Raw genomic sequence first — 13327 nt, forward strand, 5'->3', positions numbered from 1 at the left:
CTTTCTTCACTGTTCCTCTTCACCCTGACTGTCAATATCTATTTGCATTTTCCTACAGAAGGGTACAATAAACATGGACATGATTGCTCCAGGGTTTCATAGACAGCCCCAATATTTTCTCTCAGGCCTTACACGACTGTTTGCAATCTTTTCAACCAAGCAATGGGTCTGTCCTCATTCACTATGTAGATGATTTGTTGTTGTGCTCTGATTCGTTTATGTCATGTTTAAATGATTCTAAACTGTTGTTGCTTCATCTTTCATAAACAGGGCACAAGGTTGCAAAGGACAAATATTAGCCATGCCAGACTAGGGTCAAACACTTGGGCCACTGTCTAACCCAGGGGCTAAGACACCTGACAATGGACAGAATTCAGGCCATACAGACCATGATACTGATGACACTGCCGCAAAACTAGCAGCAAATCCATACCTTCTTGGGCATGTGTGGATACTGCAGGACATGGATCCCAGGTTTTTCTATTTTGGCATTACCATTGCAGGACTTCGTTTAATCCTCAAAATTCGACCGTGTCATATACACTGAGGAGACAGAGCAGGCTTTCCTTAACCTTAAGGATAGTCTGACAAGAGCACCTGCCTTGGGAATACCAGATTATGAAAAACCCTTTGAGTTATATTGTACGGAAGCTGATTGCTGTGCAGCAGGTGTCCTCACACAGAAACATGGTGATGCTAGCAGACCTGTAGGATACTACAGTGCACAATTGGACACTGTAGCAAGATCACTCCCGACGTGTTTAAGAAGTGTAGCTGCAACTGCTCTTCTGGTAAATAAGAGCGAGGATGTAGTATTAGGGCATGATACAATTGTCTATACACTGCATGCAGTATTTGCTTTGATAAATTCTGCCCAAACCAGACAGGTCTCTTCAGCAAGGTTCACGAAATGTGAACTAGCACTGATGGCACCTGCAAATATTACCATTAAACAGTGCAATACATTAAATCCAGCAACGTACTTACCATATGTGCCTCGAGATGCACATAGGGTGGAGGAAGGTGAGTCTTTGGTTGAAGGTGAGTTTTGCAGGTATACTGACACACATGATTGTATGGAATATTTGAATCAGACCTTTACTGCAAGACCAGACATATGTGACACACCGTTAGAAGATGTAGATTTGATGTTTTACATGGATGGAAGTTGTCATAGACAGACAGACACAGGAGAATTATGCACAGGTTATGCTGTTGTAAATGACGAGGATGTTGTAGAAGCTGAACCACTTGGTCCACCTCACTCAGCCCAGGTGGCTGAACTGGTGACATTAAGGAGAGCATGTGAACTGGCAGAAGGTAAATCAGCTAACATATACACAGACTCGAGGTACGCCTTCGGTGTAGTACATGATTTTGGGGCTCTTTGGCGTCTTAGGAACTTTGACAGCAGCACACCAGTAGCACATTCACAACACATAAAAGGACTTCTGACAGCAATCCAGCTACCAAAGTCAGTAGCTGTCATCAAATGCAAAGTCCACACATGCGAAGACCCGGTGTCAATGGCAGCAGGGTTATGCATAAACATAATAACTAACGAAGTGATGGTCTTCCAAACAATAGACACACAGAAATTAATTGAAATGCAAGATTTGTGTTCCCTACAGGAAAAGGTGGTCTGGAGATCGAAGGGATGCTCCCAAGGCATACTACCCAAGCTTGGCTGAGGTAGTGCGTGGTCTGACTCACCAGGGAGAAGAAGGTATGTGCAAGTTGTTCAGAGCATATTGGTGTGCACCAGGCTTGTTTTCTCAAGCTGGAAAGAAAGCAATGTATTGTCTGACTTGTTTGAGGAAAAATGTCAGGAAGACAATACCAACCAAGCCATCTCATATCCCTCCAACAGATGGTCCTTTTAAGGTAATACAAATTGACTTCATTCAATTACCACCTTGCAGGAATCTCAAGTATGTATTAGTTTGTACTGATGTATTTTCTAATTGTGTAGAGGCATATCCAGCTGCCACTAATACTGCTGTTTTTACTGCTAAGAAGATTGTTCAGGAGTTTGTATGCAGATATGGTATCCCTAGAATCATAGAAAGTGATAGGGGTACTCATTTCACTGGTGATGTGTTCCAGAACATGTGTAAGCTTATGGGAATCAATAGTAGACTTCAATAGTAGACTTCACACCCCCTATCGACCGCAAGCCAGTGCAAAGGTGGAGAGAGTGAATGGTACTATTAAGAATAAACTGAGTAAGATCATGGCTGAAACTGGATTAGGATGGCCAGAAGCCTAACTGCTAGTCCTCCATAGCATCAGAACCACTCCCAGATCTCCTCTTAATCTGTCCCCCTTTGAGATACTGTTTGGAAGGCAACCTCATTTGATTATAAGTCCATAGGATGAGTTGAAGAGTAATAATGAGGCTACTGTGCGATATTTTACAAAAATGAGTAGACAGTTGAAACAACAGCAACAGAATCTGAAAATGTTGTTACCTGATATACCAGAAACAAACTGTCATGATGTTGAACCTGGAGAATATGTTATGATACGAAATTTCTTATGCTCAGGTTGTTTGACAGACCGGTGGGAAGGTCCTTACCAGGTGTTAATGACAAGTACCACATCGTTGAAGGTAGCAGAAAGAGATACCTGGATCCATTCCACTCACTACAGAAAGGTCAACCACCCAAAGGAAGTACAAGGCGAAGTCGAGACAGACTAAAGACTGCAGTGAAAATACCTAAGCCAGAGACGCATACAGATTACTATTCCAGCAATGGATTGGCGATCTGTTTCTTTATTTCGTTCCAGGGTTCTTCTCATTCTTATTTGTTTCAGGATGTCTTATTTCTGTGACGGAGAACAGATGACGGATATGGAGGCCGATAGTGATGTCGATGGAGTGGAGTCGGAGGAGAGAGCAATAAAACGATTAGGGCAACCTATGGTCAAACTCAGTTTAGGGATTGTTAAGAGATCTGTTAGCCATGTAACTCGGAGACAGTGTGAGAAGCAATTGTCTGAGGAATACTGTATTTGTGAGTGCTGTGGATCCCTAGTTGATGAGAAGTGCATCCAACGATGCCAGTCCAAGAGTAATCTGTATTTGGGCGAGCATCCTTTAGAGGATTACCATTCCTTAGTGGGTAAGGCCTTAAACAAACAGAATGTTGGGTGTGTTCACAAGTACCTCAAGGACAGAGTAATTTGGGATTAATGCCATAGCCATTAAAGTTAGCAGAGGTGCTTGAATTACATGGGGGGTAGAGCGGGGGGAGAAGAAATATAATATATCTAGATGCCCTAGCCTTAAGCTCCACTAGTACTATGTAGATAGATCCCTGGTATGCTTAAATCTCACAAATTTCAGAAAACCAGGAAATTGGGAGGTGATCTGGAACAATCAGACAATGACCTATTCACGCAGAGCTGGTAATGAGCCTATCGATTCTGAACTTCTACGCAGAATTACTGCAAATGGGAGATACTTCCGGTATAGGAACATGCGTAGTTACGTCAAAGTAATGGTTGGCAGAGTATCATTAGGGTACTGTGCAAATATTATAAAACCAGAAAGGAGGGCAGGATTCTTTGTCAGAATAATGTGTTCAATGATAATCATACATTCTGTTCCTTACGTTCTCTCAGATGATGTGTATTTCATATGTGGAAGAAAAGCATACAAGTGGCTCTCTCCGAACTCTGAAGGTTTGTGTTATCTTGAAAGGGTGGTACCAGAAATCATGACCCTTATACATGATGAAATGATTGGTATCCATAAAACTGCACCAATTCCATACATACACACGCAGTATGAACATCATGACACAAGAAATATGATCCCTTGTGAAGAACATATAGCCACACAGTTGATTAGTGAAACAACTGGCTTCCAAATTTTGGTAGCATTAGATCCCACCAGGATCACTCGGGGAACTTTAAAGTTTAGATATATCCAAGACCTGGCTAAATTAATAGACAACATCACCGAGATGTATGATGACACTTTCAGGTATACGGGTAAGGAGCTACAGGCTTATAAAAAGGAATTGGTACAACACAGGGTAGTGTTAAACTATCTGACAGCTATTACTGGTGGATATTGTGTGACTTTGGCCACCCAATTTGGTGTCAAGTGTTGCACGTACATCACCAATAATACTAGTGACCCCAAAGAGGTGATTGACCGGAAACATGGATGAAATCCTACAACTGAAGTGGGAATTTCAGAAGGACCATAATACTTCCTTGTATGAGACTGAGGTAAAGGTAGAGAAGTGGTTCTCGTGGTTAAACCCTGTCACATGGTTAGCCGGTCTGGGAGAGTGGGTAAAGGAGATGGTTGCTAGTATAGGTAAGCTCCTTATTCTTATACTTGTTGTTATTTTAGTAATTGGTTTATGTGTCAGATGTGTTTTTATTGTGGTAAAATGTGGAAAACATACCACCAAGTTAAACCGTGAAAATTAAATCATGATGGTGGTGAGTGGTGGTGGTATAGGTACTAAGGTTGATAAAGAACTGCATTGCAATCCTGAAATTGAATGTACCATCAGATAAATAACATGTGAATAGGCTTGGTCATGTATAATAAAATGTATTGTAAATGTTCCGTTAAACATCATAGATAATGTAGTCTCAATTCCCCCCAAACTTCCTTTATAGGTTCGATGAGGTCCCACATCCTACCAATGGTCCCCTATAGATCCGCAGATGGCGTATAAGGGTTGTTTTACCCTTTCTTGAAGCACATTATTGACAGTTCAATGACCAAGTTGTGTCATACCGTTTAGAACATTGAATACTAATTAATTATGCATGACTAAAAAGGTTAAGAATAAAATGTGATAGTCTTATGTTTGCTATCAAAGGGTGGACTGTCAAAGTCAAATAATTGTATATGATCGCTTACAATTATTATCTGACAATATAGTCCTCAATTGTCGGATGATGTGTTACTAGGACGCTACTTCGCAACGCGCAATCCAATGCGCACAAATGCAAATCCACAACACACACATAACGCATATATATATATATATATATATATATACACACACACACACACATACATACATACCCACATTTGCTATTTCAATACACAGACGCACATATGCGAACGCATACATATGAAATGGTTCCCACACATTATAGTTAATAACCAGGAGTTATTAAAGGTTTTGTTAGCTAATAATTATGATGTAATATGTACTTAAACGAGATCTAAGGTTCAGAATACAGTGGACATGTCATGTTTGGTATCATACTAAATCCCTGTTTATTTGCAGACATCCGTTTCTATCGGCAAAGAAGTCGCATCATGCGTCTGCTAGTTATGGATGTTAGGGTGGTGGTGATTTAATATCAATTCCTATAGCTGGGAATACCTCATCTGTAACCTGATCTCACAGACCTGACATGGAACGTATGTGACATATATGGGGCAGATTTACTAAGCTCTAGAAAGTGATCAAATACCAAAAAATCAGCTTCTAACTATCATTTCTCAAACACAGCATGTAACATAACAATTAGGAGCTGATTGGTTGGTAGTTTATCACTTTCCAAAGCTTAGTACATCTCCACTACAAACTCAGGAAAGAAAACAGTCCTTGTGGTGTAATAGCTTTTAAGCAGAGTTTAACAAGCAGGCTACAGGTAAGACAGTCTTTGCAAAGTAACACTTTTAACAGAGAGTTCAATAACAAGCAGGCCATTGTAGTACTTGTAGTGCACCAAGGTAGCTGCAGTGGCAAACGCAGGATTTCTAGAGGGGGGTTTCCAAATGCTTGATTTTAGAGCGAGTGTGGCCAGTCCATGAAGAGGGCAGAATTAGTACTTAAACAGCTTTATTATGCGTCATACATACTGTATTGTGTGTGATAATTCCAGCGATCACAGTAACCCATTATATGCAGCAGTAGGGCCATCCTGCCTGAGCTGAATGTTTTTATTTTAGATGTGTGCACCATTCCAGAGCATTGGAGCAAGTTCAGGAGCCTGGAGGAGCAGCAGAAGGACCTAGCACTGCCCTGGACATATATGTACACTTTGGGCTCTATAGCAGTGCATCCTTAACATTACATGTTTTCCAGATCTCCTAGTTGGTGCACAGGGTATTTATCACTGGCTGATACATGTTAAAAGATCCACAGGTGGTGCTAATTATTTTATTTGTGATACTGAGAATAAAACGCAGCACTAGTAACATTCTATTATATTACTATTTCTATTGTGGTCATGGTGTGGGCTGGGGAGGGGGGTTTCCAGGCAGACGGAAAGTCCCCCTGCGCTTGCCTATGAGCTAAGGAAAAAAAAAAAACAGTCTTTGCGGTGCAATAGCTTTTAAGCAGAGTTTAATAACAAGCAGGCTGTTGTAGTACTTTTAGTGCACCAAGGTAGCTATGAGAAAACAGTCTTTGCAAAGTAACACTGTTAAGCAGAGAGTTCTATAACAAGCAGGCTATTGTAGTACTTGTAGTGCCCCAAGGTAGCTACGGTAAAACCAGTCCTTGTAATGTAACAGCTTCTCAGGTAAAAACATTTAAGTATAACCATTTAAAGAAACCAGTAGCATTTGGTATAACACATAACACATGTTTCTCAAACCCCTATCTGTGGGCGATATTAACTAAAAACTCTGAAGATGGGAGTACAAAGTGGGAACACTCTAGCAAACCTCCCAGTAAAACCCCATTTCCACTCTCTAAGGCAGGGATGGGGAACCTCCGGCCCGGGGGCCGTATAAGGCCCGCAGAATCATTTGGTCTGACCCTCTGGGTATTTATCTGCTAGACTCATCTGGCCAGCAGGGTGCCTAGAATGGCACCCTGCAGCCAGAATCTATGCAGCAGTGCTGCCTGGAGTGTCCTTAGGATGATTCAGATGGTCACACCGCTGCCCTTACAGCTCCCCGGAGTATTCTCAGGATGCTCCAGGCATTGCTGTAATCACCGGCGATTGTGGCGTGTCCCTGTGTGATGACAAGCAGAGGGGGCGTGGCCAACACCGGCCCGCGAATAATGTTATATATATCAAAATGGCCCTCGGCAGATAAAAGGCTCCTCACCCCTGCTCTAATGGATGAATGCCTAAACAGTGAGAGATGATTCCGCACCGGACCACAAAAATTTTACAATTCAAGAATAGTTTTATATGTAAAAAAAACAACAATATCCAAAATCAGAATCCTACAAAAGGATCATATAAATGCAGGTGTTGGTGGTGGGCCCATAGTCAGTAATGTGCAGCTATCACAATTGGAGGAAAAAGAAAGACTGTTTGTTGGGGCGCTCTTCAATTGTAAAGCCGCGTATCCACTACGCGATGTTACTGAGCAATTGCACGATTACGACATCATAATCGTGCAATCGCTCAGTAATCGTGCACAAATCGGGCACTATTATGTCGGAAATGACCAGCGATGCACGCTTCCGCTGGCCGTTTCCGACATCAATCATCTACCGAACATGCTGGTCAATCTGCTGATAACGACAGATTGCCCATGTTCAGAGATGATTGATGTGTCTACACTGAACAATCAGGCTAAGAGGGAAGGGGAACGACGGTACGATTACAATGTCGGAATCGTACTGTCGTGCCGGTATATGCTAGTGGATACGCGGCTTTAAACAAGACATAAATAAAATATAACTTTTATTGCGTTGATGTAAAACTTATTAATATTAGTATCCATTACTTAATAAGGGAAAATAAAATGGGAAAACAAAATTGAGCAAATACTTAGGTGGACATTCAAATTTACTGTATATTAATTATAATCCCCTCTAATGTCAGAAAATTAGACCATGTGTGACGAACAGGGAACTATTCTTTCACAAATTGGGTGTTAATCTGATTTGGTAATAATATGTTAAGAATGGTGTAATATAGTTCTTATATTTCATGTCCGTATATATATATATATATATATATATATATATATATACACACACACAAACACACCAACGGGGGGAGGGGGTCGTAGCACTCCAGGCGCTTTTAAAATGACACGACACCGGCATAAAGATAGCAACTTTTCAGTGCACGTTTAACCAGGCATGGTCATCAGGCTAGCAAACAATATACAGCATTCACCTTAAATAGACATATAAACCACACCATGTGCATACTGGTGCCGGACACGGTATCACTCACCCGTCACAGTCGCGCACAATATGTGACGTCATCGTACCCGCTGCGTCACTAGTAACATACCCATCACCATAACAACGCTAAACAACTTGAGCAACAATATATATAATATATTATAAACATAACACCTAGGCATCACTAGGTACCATATCTTTTTTTAGAAAAGCTGTACTGCCATATAGTACAGTATATACGTATAGTATAGTGACTCATAATACACATAAAGAAAGCAACATGTTATATAGTACATAATTACTAATGGTACTATAAACATAAATCACAATAATAAAAGTATACCAACATAAATAAAACTCCTAATAGCTATTACACGAAAGTAAGCCCAGCTAGATAAGTAAACTTATAAGAAGTAATGGAAACCTGTTTGCTCATTTTGGGGTCTATTTACAAAGCTGTGTTAGGAGATAAAGGGGTCTATTTACTAAGCAGTGTTAGGAGACAGAGTGAAAAGTGATAAGGTGCCAGCCAATCAGCTCCCAACTGTCATCTCACAGGCTGTGTTTGAAAAATGACAGTTGGGAGCTGATTGGCTGGCACCTTATCACTTTACACTCTGTCTCCTAACACTGCTTAGAATAGACCCCAAAGTGAATGGTGTTTAGGTACCAGCCAGTCAGCTACTAACTGCCATGTCACAGGCTGTGTTTGAAAAATGACAGTTAGGAGCTGATTGGCTGGTACCTTATCACCGTTCACTTTATCTCCTAACAAAGCTTAGTAAATAGACCCCTAAGCCCCTTGGGAACAAGGGTTCCAAACCTGTGGATCCATCTGCTTTCGACTTTCAATCATTTGAGACCTCGATTACGACCCCGTATATCTCAAGAGATATGGTCAATCATTCTATAGCGGAGTGATGAAAAAGTTTGCTTGGCTTTCAGAAAGTGCTTGCCAACGTGCTGATCACTATTCCCGCTGTTAAGTCCTGCACTTATTGCAGATCTGTGGACTGTCATACATTGTTTAAAGGAACACTCTGTCTTCCCTATGTACGACAGCCCACAGGAGCAAATAACCTGATAGATGATAAATTTAGAAGTGCAAGTTAATGCATGATTAATGTGATATTAGTTTTAAGAAGACGATCTCTAGATTATGGCCTTTTCTATAACTCACCATCAATTTAACATGTTGGAGCCCCAATTCACTATCAGGCTGTATCATAGGCCATAGATTTTTCGAGGCCCTGTTAAGAATACCACTAGTGGGGTTATATTGTGTTACCGATTGCAGACTGAGTCCCTACCCGATGGTTAGCGCACATCTCCAATGTTTGGAGGACTGTCCATGCGCAGCAGGTGTACTGCGCATGTCCAGCCCTCTGATTGTGAGCCCACTCTCAGTGTGTTCCAGCCGCAGCCTGATTGACTGGCTGCGGCATTTGGGAGGCGGAGCGGGGGAGTTCTCTGGCAGCGTTCCCAGAAATGGGGGGGGGTCACCCCCCAGTTTTCCAGGAGGGATGATGACAGAGTCTGCGTGGGTGCACGCTAGCTACCAGGTCCCAGCCAGGCTGCGGGAAGTTTTGGCTCCCGCAAGGCTGGCCAATGGTACATCAACAAAAATCACGACCGATGGTCGCGATTGTTTTGATAGTGACCGCAGGCTGCGACCTGGGTCGCAGCACTGGAATCACACAAATGTAGCAAGGAGGTATGCGACACCTCCTTCTGCATTTGCATTTTAAATGGACGGAATTAAATAGCTGCTTGTGCGAGGCTGTGCAATTCCGTCCATCTCTGGATCAGGCCCTAAGTCTTTATTCTTATCCAATGCTTGATGTTCCATTTTACTGAAATAGTTTCTCAATGGTGAAGTCATTTTGGTTTGTGCATCAACTTCCAGGTCAAGTAACCGCATGAATGTCTTGATCGTTGCATTGGATGATGGAGGATCAAATGACGATTTAGGTAATAATTTAGTTAATGTTGGAGGTATAGGAGTTTTGGTAGAAGGTGGTGTGGGAGATTTAGTAAAAATTAGAGTTATGGTAGACTCCTTTATTTCAAGGTCCATAGGGTCCACAGGGATACTATGGGGATATTATGGTTGGAGAGATCCAGGCACTAAACATTTAAAGCTTCAGCTCCCAGGGTCCTCCTCTATATATAACCCACCTCTAGCCATAGGCTTTCAGTTTAGTTAACAAGCCTCAAGGAAGGAGAAGGAAAGAGAAGGAAGAGCAATCATACACCAGAAACAAGCACAAAATGAAGAAATCTGTGACCGAAAGAAAAACAACTACCCATGCAACCAGGTGCATCAGGGTGGGTGCCCTGTGGACCCTATGGACCTCGAAGAAAAGGAGTTATCTAGGTAAGTCTACCATAACTCAAATTTTCTTCTTCAGGCTGCATAGGGATCCACAGGGATACCATGGGGATGTCCTAAGTAGTTCCCCTAGGGTGGGCGACGCTCCTGAGCAGAAAGGAGAACTCGTAGCCCAAAGGAAACATCCTGAGAGGCAAAAGTATCAAAGGCATAGAACCTAAGTGTGGAGAGAAGACCACATGGCTGCCTTGCACAACTGTTCAGCAGAGGCACCACGACTAAATGCCCATGATGACCCTACAGACTGAGTAGAATGTGCTTTCAACCATGCTTGGGACAGGGAGATCAGCCTGTGTTTACACCTGAGAGATAGTGATGCGTAGCCATCTCACCAGAGTCTGCTTTTTAGCTGGCCATCCTCGTTTATGAAATCCATATAATACAAAAAAAGCATCTGATTTCTAACAGAGTTTGTGCGCTCCACATAGATGGAGAGCATGAACTACATCCAGGGAGGCTTCACCTACAGAAAGATCTGGAGCCTGAAAAGCTGGAACTATAATGTCTTCATTTACATTTCCTTTGTATGAAGAACAGCTTTATCCTGGTGAAAAATCAAAATGGAGAATGAAAACAAAACATTGCCAAATTAAAGAATCTACGAGCAGAAGAGATAGCAAGAAGAAAATGTGTCTTCGCTCTCAACCACTTCAAATCTACAGAGTCCGTTCAAATATGGAAGCTTGTAGTCCCTTAAGAACCAAAGACAAATCTGACGGTGCTACCGGTAGACCAAAAGGAGACTGAACTCGCAGATCTCCTTGAAAAAAATTCTAACATCTGGTAATGAGGCAATCTTCCTCTGGAACAAGACTGAGTGCAGAAACCTGCACTATCAAAGTGGCCAGGTAGAGACTGCTGTCTAACCCTGCCTGAAGAAAAGCCAGTACCCTGGAAATCCTGAACACATTAGGATCATACTTCCTATGGGAACACCTTTGACCAAAAGAATGCCAAACTTTGCAATAGATGCTGGGAGAGGCAGGCTTCCCTGCCCTAAGCATTGTTTGAATTGCTGAACTAGAAAAACCTTTGCTCTTAGGATGGAAGATTCAAGAGTCACGCCATCAAAGCCAGATAAGGTAAGTCCGAATGCCGGCAGGGACCCTGCGTTAGCAGATCCTGACATAGAGGAAGAGGATATGGACTGTCTACGGACAGATTCTGTATGTCGGTGAACCAATGTTTGTGCTAACCCGGAGCCATCCGTATTACTGTTCCGCCTTCCTGCTTGAATATCCTGAGAACTCTTGGAAGGAGAGAAATCGGAGGAAAGAGATACGCCAGTTTGAAGTCCCATCTTACTGCCAGTGCATCCAAGAAAGCTGCTGATGGGTCTCTGGACCTGGACCCATACCTAGGGACCTTGTGGTTGTGACATGATGCCATGAGATCTATTTCTGGTAGAGCCCATTTGTTTACCAGTATCTGAAACACTCCTGGATGGAGAGACCACTCTCCAGCGTGTATGTCCTGGCAACTTAGGAAGTCTGCTTCCCAATTGAGTGCTCCCGGTATGAATATTGCAGAGATGGCCGTAAAATGACGTTCTACCAAAATCAGAACCTTTGCCACTACTTTCATGGTTGCGTAACTTCTTGTGCCTCCCTGATGATTGAGGTAGGCCACTGTAGTCGCATTGTCGAGCTGAATCTAGACCGGCCTGCCCTGGAGCAGGTCCTGTGCCATGATAAGTGCCTTGTACACTGCTCGCCGTTCCAGAATGTATATTTGCAGATGATTTTCCTGATTTGTCCATCTTCTCTGAAAGATGTGATGACCTGTCACTGCCCCCCATCCACGTAGACTGGCGCCTGCAGTGAGAAGCACCCAATTTTGAATCCAGAATGGGCGCCATTTGTTCAGATGATCCTTTCTTAGCCACTATTAGAGAGTGACGAACCTCTGGAGAGAGAATGATCCTCTGAGACCTTATTAGATGATACTGTCTGTTCCACTTGGAAAGAATCAACTTTTGCAGAAACCTGGAATGGAAGTGAGCATACCCCGCCATGTCGAAGGTGGATACCATTGATCCCAGGACCCGCATTGCTAACAGAATGGATACCCTTCGCTTGCGTATTCATAATGATAGTGCCACAATCTTGTCCTCTGACAGAAACACTGTTTGTGCCCGAGAATCTAGCAACGCTCCCAGATGTACCATCTACTGTGTTGGAGAAAGTGATTATCCAGCCATGCTTTCGTAGGCAAGCTATGATCAGTTGAAGATGGCTTTGTAAAACAACCAGAATCTGTGCCAATATCAGAAGGTCATCCAGATATGGCAGAATTCTGACTCCCTGACGCCTGAGATAAGCCGTCATGACTGCCATTATTTGAACCATAGATAGGCCAAAGGATAGAGTCTGAAATTGGTAATGCTGCTGAAGGACAGCAAACCGTAAAAATTGTTGGTGGGATGGTACAGTATAATAGGAACATGCAGATATACATCCTGAATGTCCAGGGAAACCATGTAATCCCCTGGCTCCATTGACAAAATTATTGACAGGAGAGTTTCCATACAGAACTTGAGTACATGGATAAGCTTGTTGATGGGTTTTAGATTTAGTAAAGGGTGATAAGCCCCATTCAGTTTCTGAACCAGAAATAGATTGGAATAATAACCCCATGCCTGTTGCAACACAGGAACTGGGACTATTACCCCCACCTGCAGCAGGGAGTGAATGGCTTCCTGAAAGGCCAAGGCCTTGACCGCATCTGATATAGGATCTGTGCAAAGGAACTTCTGGGGAGGATGCCTCCTGAAAGTGAGGGTATACCCCTCAGAGCCCACTTCTCAGACCCAGGCATCTGTTGTTGCTTGATGCTAATAATCCGCAAA

Source organism: Taudactylus pleione, unplaced genomic scaffold (assembly GCF_031769625.1).
Source record: "Taudactylus pleione unplaced genomic scaffold, aTauple2 ptg000814l, whole genome shotgun sequence".
NCBI classification, from domain to species: Eukaryota; Metazoa; Chordata; class Amphibia; order Anura; family Myobatrachidae; genus Taudactylus; species Taudactylus pleione.